Source organism: Cucumis melo, chromosome 8 (assembly GCF_025177605.1).
Source record: "Cucumis melo cultivar AY chromosome 8, USDA_Cmelo_AY_1.0, whole genome shotgun sequence".
NCBI classification, from domain to species: domain Eukaryota; kingdom Viridiplantae; phylum Streptophyta; class Magnoliopsida; order Cucurbitales; family Cucurbitaceae; genus Cucumis; species Cucumis melo.
Genome location: NC_066864.1, coordinates 6,925,126 through 6,932,373, shown reverse-complemented (window position 1 = coordinate 6,932,373; position 7,248 = coordinate 6,925,126).

The window sequence follows — 7,248 nt, the reverse complement described above, 5'->3', positions numbered from 1 at the left end:
TGCACGCGGCGCGGGTCGGGTTTCCGGAGGGTGGCGCGCGTCGGTTCGGGTCGCGGGGCGGGTCTTCGGTCGGACCTTTGCGCGCGAGGCTTCGGCTTCCGGATCTCGGGTGGCGCGGCGGCTGCTGGTGGTCCGGCTACCGCGGCTTCGCTCGGCGACGGCTACGACTGGCGTTTCGGCTGCGCTTGCGTCGGATCGGAGCGGCGCGCCTCGGCTGGCTGACGGGTTGGCTGCGGACGCACGGAGGCGGCTTCGACTCGGCTTCGGCGTCCGACGGGCGCTCGGCTGCGCAGATCGGCTTGGACGATCTCCCGGCGCGGCTGGAAACTCGGCGACGGCTCGGTCGCGATTGCGGCTCGGCTGCGCTGCTGAACAGAGAAGGATGCTTGGCGGCTCGGGTTCGCGGCGGCGGCGGCGGCGGCGGCGGCGGCGGCGGCGGCGTGCGGCGGCTAGGGTTTCAAAAGGAAAATTTTTTTTTTTTTCTCCCTTTTTCTTTCTTTGAAAATTTTCCTCTTCCTCTTTACGCACGAGTCCCAAGGCCTCTTTTTAAAAGAAATAAAAATAATAAAAATAATAAAAGAATCTTTAAAACCCTCTTTCCTCTCTCCTCCAATAACCACTTTTGACCCTTTCCAAGGCCATTTATTTGTTAAGCCAATAATTTATTTCACCCCCCTAACTTCATAATTAAACCATAAAAACTTTAGTTTAATACCAATAATAAACACACTTAGGATTAATATTATTAGTGGTCCAAAATAACAAAGGAAACCGAAAATGTTGGGCGTTACAATCTTCCCTCCAAAAAAAAAACTTTCGTCCTCGAAAGTTCTAATCCTCGAACAGCTCGGGGTGCTGGGCTCTCATATCCTCTTCTTTCTCCCACGTTGCCTCTTCCACTCCATGGTTTTGCCAAAGGATTTTAACCAGTGGGATTTCTCGACTGCGAAGCTTCTTGACCTCCCTTGCCAGGACCTCGACAGGCTGCTCCTCGTAGCTCAGGTTCTCGCTAACCTGCAGTGGCTCGAAGTCCACCACATGTGTTGGGTCTGCGACATATTTCCTCAGCATGGAGATATGGAATACGTCGTGCACTGCAGCAAACGATGGGGGTAGCGCCAAGCGGTAAGCCACGGGGCCAATCCGCTCCAATATCTCGAACGGCCCTACGAAGCGTGGGCTCAGCTTCCCCTTCTTCGCGAACCTCAGAACACCCTTCAGGCACTACCTTCAGAAAGACCATATCTCCCACTTTAAACTCGAGGTCCTTACGTCGTACATCAGCGTAACTCTTCTGTCTGCTCTGGGCTGTCAGCATACGAGCTCGGATCTTCTGTATGGCTGCGTTGGTCGTCTGTACTAACTCGGGGCCTAGCATCCTCTGCTCTCCAACCTCGCCCCAGCAGACAGGGGATCTACAGCACTTGCCATACAGAGCCTCGAACGGTGCCATACCGATAGTAGCCTGGTAGCTGTTGTTATAGGCAAACTCCATCAGATGCAGATGGGAGTCCCAACTTCCTGAAAACTCTAGTACGCAGGCTCGCAGCATGTCTTCTAAAATCTGGTTCAATCTCTCTGTCTGACCATCAGTCTGAGGGTGGAATGCCGTGCTGAAGTCCAACCTTGTACCTAATGCAAGTTGAAGTCCTTTCCAGAACTTCGATGTGAAACGGGCGTCTCTGTCTGAAATGATGGATACGGGTACTCCATGTAGTCTCACAATCTCTGTCATATATAGCTGCCCCCACTTACTGGCAGTGTAAGTGGATTTCCCTGGCACGAAATGGGCCGACTTCGTGAGTCTGTCGACCACGACCCAGATCACCGTGTAGCCCCTTAGGGTCTTGGGCAGTCCCGTAATAAAATCCATCGACACACTCTCCCACTTCCACCCTGGCACACTCAAGGGTTGCAACAACCCTGCTGGATGCTGCCTAGGTGCCTTCACCTGCTGGCACACCAAGCATCTACTGACAAAGTCTGCCACATCCCTCTTCATGCCCCTCCACCAATAGACACTCCTTAAGTCCTGGTACATCTTCGTACTCCCAGGGTGCATGGTAAACGGGGAACTGTGAGCCTCAGTCAAAAGCTCCGTCTTAACTGCGCTGTCTTCCGGCACACAGAGGCGTCCTTCAAACATAAGGCCATCGTCAGAGGATATGGAGAAGCCTTCACCTTGCTCTGTCTCTACCACGCGACGCTTCTCTGCCAGATAAGGATCATTCAGCTGAGCAGCAATGATCTTTTGCCTCAAGGTTGGCTGGACTGTCAACTGAGCCAACTGTGCGGTAACCTCACCTACTGAGACTGCAATCTCTGCCCTCTCAAAGTCCCTGAGTAAGGGGGTCTCTTGGTGATTAGCGCTGCTGAATGTGCAACTTTCCTACTTAGCGCATCAGCCACTACATTCGCTTTACCTGGGTGGTATAGGATCTCGCAGTCGTAGTCTTTCACCAACTCAAGCCACCTCCTCTGCCTCATGTTCAACTCCTTCTGGGTGAAGAAGTACTTCAGGCTCTTATGATCGGTGTAAATCTGAATCTTCTCACCGTACAGATAGTGCCTCCATATCTTCAGTGCAAAGACTACAGCTGCCAACTCCAAGTCATGGGTAGGGTAGTTCTGCTCATGGATCTTCAACTGGCGGGAGGCATAAGCAACTACCTTACCCTGCTGCATCAGGACACAACCTAGTCCCTTCTTGGAGGCGTCACTATAGATTACAAAGTTTCCCGAACCATCGGGCACTGTCAGGACCGGTGCAGTCACTAGCTTCTGTTTGAGCTCCTGAAAGCTCCTCTCGCAAGCTGGGCTCCAGACAAAAGGGGTTCCCTTCTTGGTCAACTGGGTCAACGGGCTGGCTATACGTGAGAAGTCTTCCACGAACCTCCTGTAGTAACCTGCCAAGCCCAGAAAACTTCGAATTTCACTAACCGTGGACGGTCGGGTCCAGTTGGTCACCGCTTCAATCTTTGCGGGATCTACTGAAACTCCCTCACTGGAAACCACGTGGCCAAGAAACGTCACCTTCCTTAACCAGAATTCACACTTGGAGAACTTGGCATACAACTTGTTGGCTCGAAGGGTCTCCAGAACTTGGTGTAAGTGCTCCTCGTGCTCAGCCTCAGTTTTTGAGTAAATGAGGATGTCGTCAATGAAGACTATGACGAACGAGTCTAGAAACTCCTTAAACACCCTGTTCATCAGATCCATGAATACTGCAGGAGCGTTAGTCAAGCCGAAAGACATCACAACGAATTCGTAATGTCCGTACCTCGATCGAAAGGCCGTCTTGGGGATGTCACCGTCCCTAATCCTCAACTGGTGATAGCCTGATCGCAGGTCGATCTTGGAGAAGACGGTGGCTCCCTGCAACTGATCGAACAGGTCATCAATCCTGGGCAAGGGGTAGCGGTTTTTGACTGTCACCTTGTTCAGCTCTCGGTAGTCAATACAAAGGCGCATTGACCCATCCTTCTTCTTCACGAACAATACTGGGGCTCCCCAAGGCGACACACTGGGCCGGATGAAGCCTTTGTCCAGCAACTCCTGTAACTGGACCTTCAACTCCTTTAGTTCGGCTGGAGCCATTCTGTAAGGGGCCCTCGAGATTGGGGCAGTGCCCGGCTCTAACTCGATAGCGAAGTCTACTTCTCTGGGAGGCGGAAGTCCTGGAAGTTCGTCTGGAAAAACATCGGGGTACTCTCTTACCACTGGTTCGGAAGATAGGGAAACTTCCGGCTCTCTCACATCCACTACGCTTGCCAAAATACCCCAAGTACCCTGGCTGAGTAGTTTACTAGCCTTCATGGCTGAGATGACCTTGGGTATACATACCATGCCTGCCCCCCTGAATTTGAAACTAGCCTCGGAGGGAGGGTTGAAGACAACTTCCTTGCCATAACAGTCTATATTTGCATGGTTGGCTGATAGCCAATCCATGCCTAGTATCACATCAAAATCCTGCATGTCTAACACTAGCAAGGTCACGTCTAACATACGATTCGCTATCTCTACCCGACATGCCTTTATTTGTTCTTTGGATAACAGGACCTCCCCAGATGGAGTAGAGACCGACAAAACACTACCCAAAGGCTCTACCTCTAAACCCACATGCTGAACGAAAACGGAGGATATAAACGAGTGGGATGACCCAGAGTCAAATAGCACAAAAGCATAGTGCCCCAAAATTGGGAGCGTACCTGTCACCACAGTGCCAGCTCGCTCGGCCTCCTGCCGGGTAGTGGCGAAAACTCTCCCCTGCTGGGCCGCAGAAGGCTGGGGCGGTGTCGCCTCAAAGGGTTTCCGAGGACACATATCAGCAGTGTGCCCCGGCTGTCTGCACCTGAAGCAGACTCCACTCCCAGCCAAGCAACGACCTCCGTGGACTCTCCCGCAGGTAGTACAAGCAGGTAGCTCTCTCAGAGTCCTCCCGGCTGCTGCAAGCTCCCGTCGGTGTCTCTGGAAGACACCTCCTGACCTCAGTGTTCGCTGCGGTGCTACGTCAGGCTGCGTCTCAACCTTTCTCTTCTGTCCCAAGGCTGACCCTCTGCCGGCAGCCTTAGACGCATCGGCTCTCTCAGGCAGGCTCAAATCCAGTGCTATACGTAGTGCATCAGCATGCGTGGCTGGGCGGAGGGCTCTGACAATGCCCTGAAGGTCTAGCCTGAGTCCTCTAACGAATTTCTCCGTCCTGGCAGCCTCGTCCCTTACCATATCGGGAGCAAAGCGGGACAACATATCGAACTCGGCGTCGTACTGCTCCACCGTCATGTCGCCTTGCTCCAAGTTTAGGAACTCTTGCAGCTTGGCGTGCTTCACATTGGCGGAGAAAAACTTAGCATAGAAGTTCTCCTTGAACTGCTCCCATGTTATTTTGCTTACATCGCCCCCTAGCATTCTCTCCGCGGTCTCCCACCAGGCGGTGCCCCTGTCCTCCAAGAAGAAGACTGCACACTGCACCTTCTGGTCTTCTGGGCACTTCATGTACCGGAAAATGGTCTCTATGGACGTCAACCACATTTGGGCCTTTGTGGGGTTGTCCATGGATCCGTCAAAGGTCTTGGGATTATACTTCCTGAAATCCCGTAAGTGTTTCGCCTCGGCCGACAGTTGAACTGGTACTGGTTGAGCTTCCTCAGGGGCTGGAGGAGCGACGGCCTGAGCCTGAACAGGGGCGGCCTGGGCCTGAGCAGGGGCGGCCTCGGCCTGAACAGGGGCGGCCTGGTTCTGCTGGGCGGCAAGGAAAGGCGCCAAAGCGGCTTGCAGCATGTCCTGATAACGCTGCTCCATTGCGGCGAGATCCGCCTGGGTGACCGGTGCGTTTGGGTCGACTGCCGGTGCAACAGGTGGCGCCTCCGGCTGGCCACGACCGGCTCCTCTGCCTCCCCTACCACCTCCTCGGCGTGTACCTCTACGTGGCGGCATTCTCCCTAAAATTCACCAACAAACTTTTCACCACAAGAACTTAACACCCTATATCTAGGTCTTAGACTATTCAGGCAAAATTGTAATCTTAACATTAGCAAGGCTTCAGACATACCTGGCGAGTGCCGAAGGACCGTATAGCCATAGGGTGAAGTAAAACCAAACAAAATGACTTACATCGTAGGTCAGTCTACAGAACCTAAAACACTGTGCTCTGATACCAACTGTAACGACCCAACTCCTTATGCTGAATCGAAGTCATTACTAAATATAGAACAAGTGGTTTAAGTCTAAAAATTTTATTAAAAGCATACGGTTCAAGAAATTCATTTATAAAAACATAAACAAGGTAGTCATGCAAAAATGTAAAAACGTTCTGAAATCCTACTCGGGCCCTATCTACATAAAAGATAGTGAAAAATAAAAAGTACTCAAACTCAAATGCTAAAATCTGAAATAAGAAATAAGCGGAAGCGGTAGTCCCTATGGCCCTCCTCGGCCTCACTTCGGGTCGCTCGCCAGCTTGCCCTTGCCTTTGCCTCGTCCTCTACCTGAAAACATAAAGTGGAGAGAATGAGTATAAAAATACTCAGTAAGGGACCCACTACTAGTCCCACTAGGTGCCTGTTAACTTCCTGTTAGAGTCCTGATAACTGGTACCCAATCTCTGGCACGTTCCCGAACACGTGCAATCATGCGCTCCCGTAGGAACGTAACTCTGGTCTTCGGTGCCCGGGGACACCTAGGACAGTCGGGATGCGAGGACCCCGTCGAGTCACTCGAGTCATGTCTATATCATGCTAGACTGGCGTCCCGTCGGACCACACAGTCCTCAATAGGTGGTGATCCCGAAGGACACCCATGCAGGTACGACTCTAACAGAATCAAGCTAACAGGTACCCTAATTTGCAGTATACATACACATGGCATCAGCATATAACATGTCACATAAATCATTTCTACACTCTCCGCCCCGACATTCGTCGTAACCATAATAAATCTTGCCACGCATAACAGGCTATAGCACAACTATATCGTCATTTGCATCATACTAACATTTATTTCAGGCATCATACTGTCAAACTCTCAATATGCAACATAGGGCATACACAGTCTCATACTTCAAACATGAAACTAGTAGTAGAATCTCTTACCTGGAGATCTACTTGTCGAGTCCTAACCGCGAGGCAGTACGCTTTCCAAGCGACGAAGTCCTAACTGTTTAATAAGTCAAAATTCGTAAACAGGTCGCCAACGACCAACGGTTCGAGACTCAATTGAATTTAACTTACCCTAGAAGGAGGTTGCAGTGCTCGAGCCCCTACTGAAGGAAATCCCGCGCTGCAGTAATTTCTTGGTCCAAGACGTCCCTTGAGGAAAATAATATAATTTAGATCCAAATTAATTTAACTAACGTCCGAGCATGGAGTCTTACCGGAAAAACCACAATAATTAATTAGCTTACCAAAATATAGGTGGATGGAGCCAATTTAGTCCTGGCGGCTCGGCTGGAAGAAGACAGGACCGGCTCGGCTTGGGCAGACGCGGCTCGGCTCGGTACAGGGATTTCGCGTGCGGCTCGGCTTGCAACAGGGGGAGACGCGGCTCGGCTTGCAACAGGGAGACGCGGCTCGGCTACACAAAAGCGCGCGGCGCGGCTTCACACGCGGGCGCGGCTTCACACGCGGGCGCGGCTTCACACGCGGGCGCGGCTCACGCACGGGTGCACGCGGCGCGGGTCGGGTTTCCGGAGGGTGGCGCGCGTCGGTTCGGGTCGCGGGGCGGGTCTTCGGTCGGACCTTTGCGCGCGAGGCT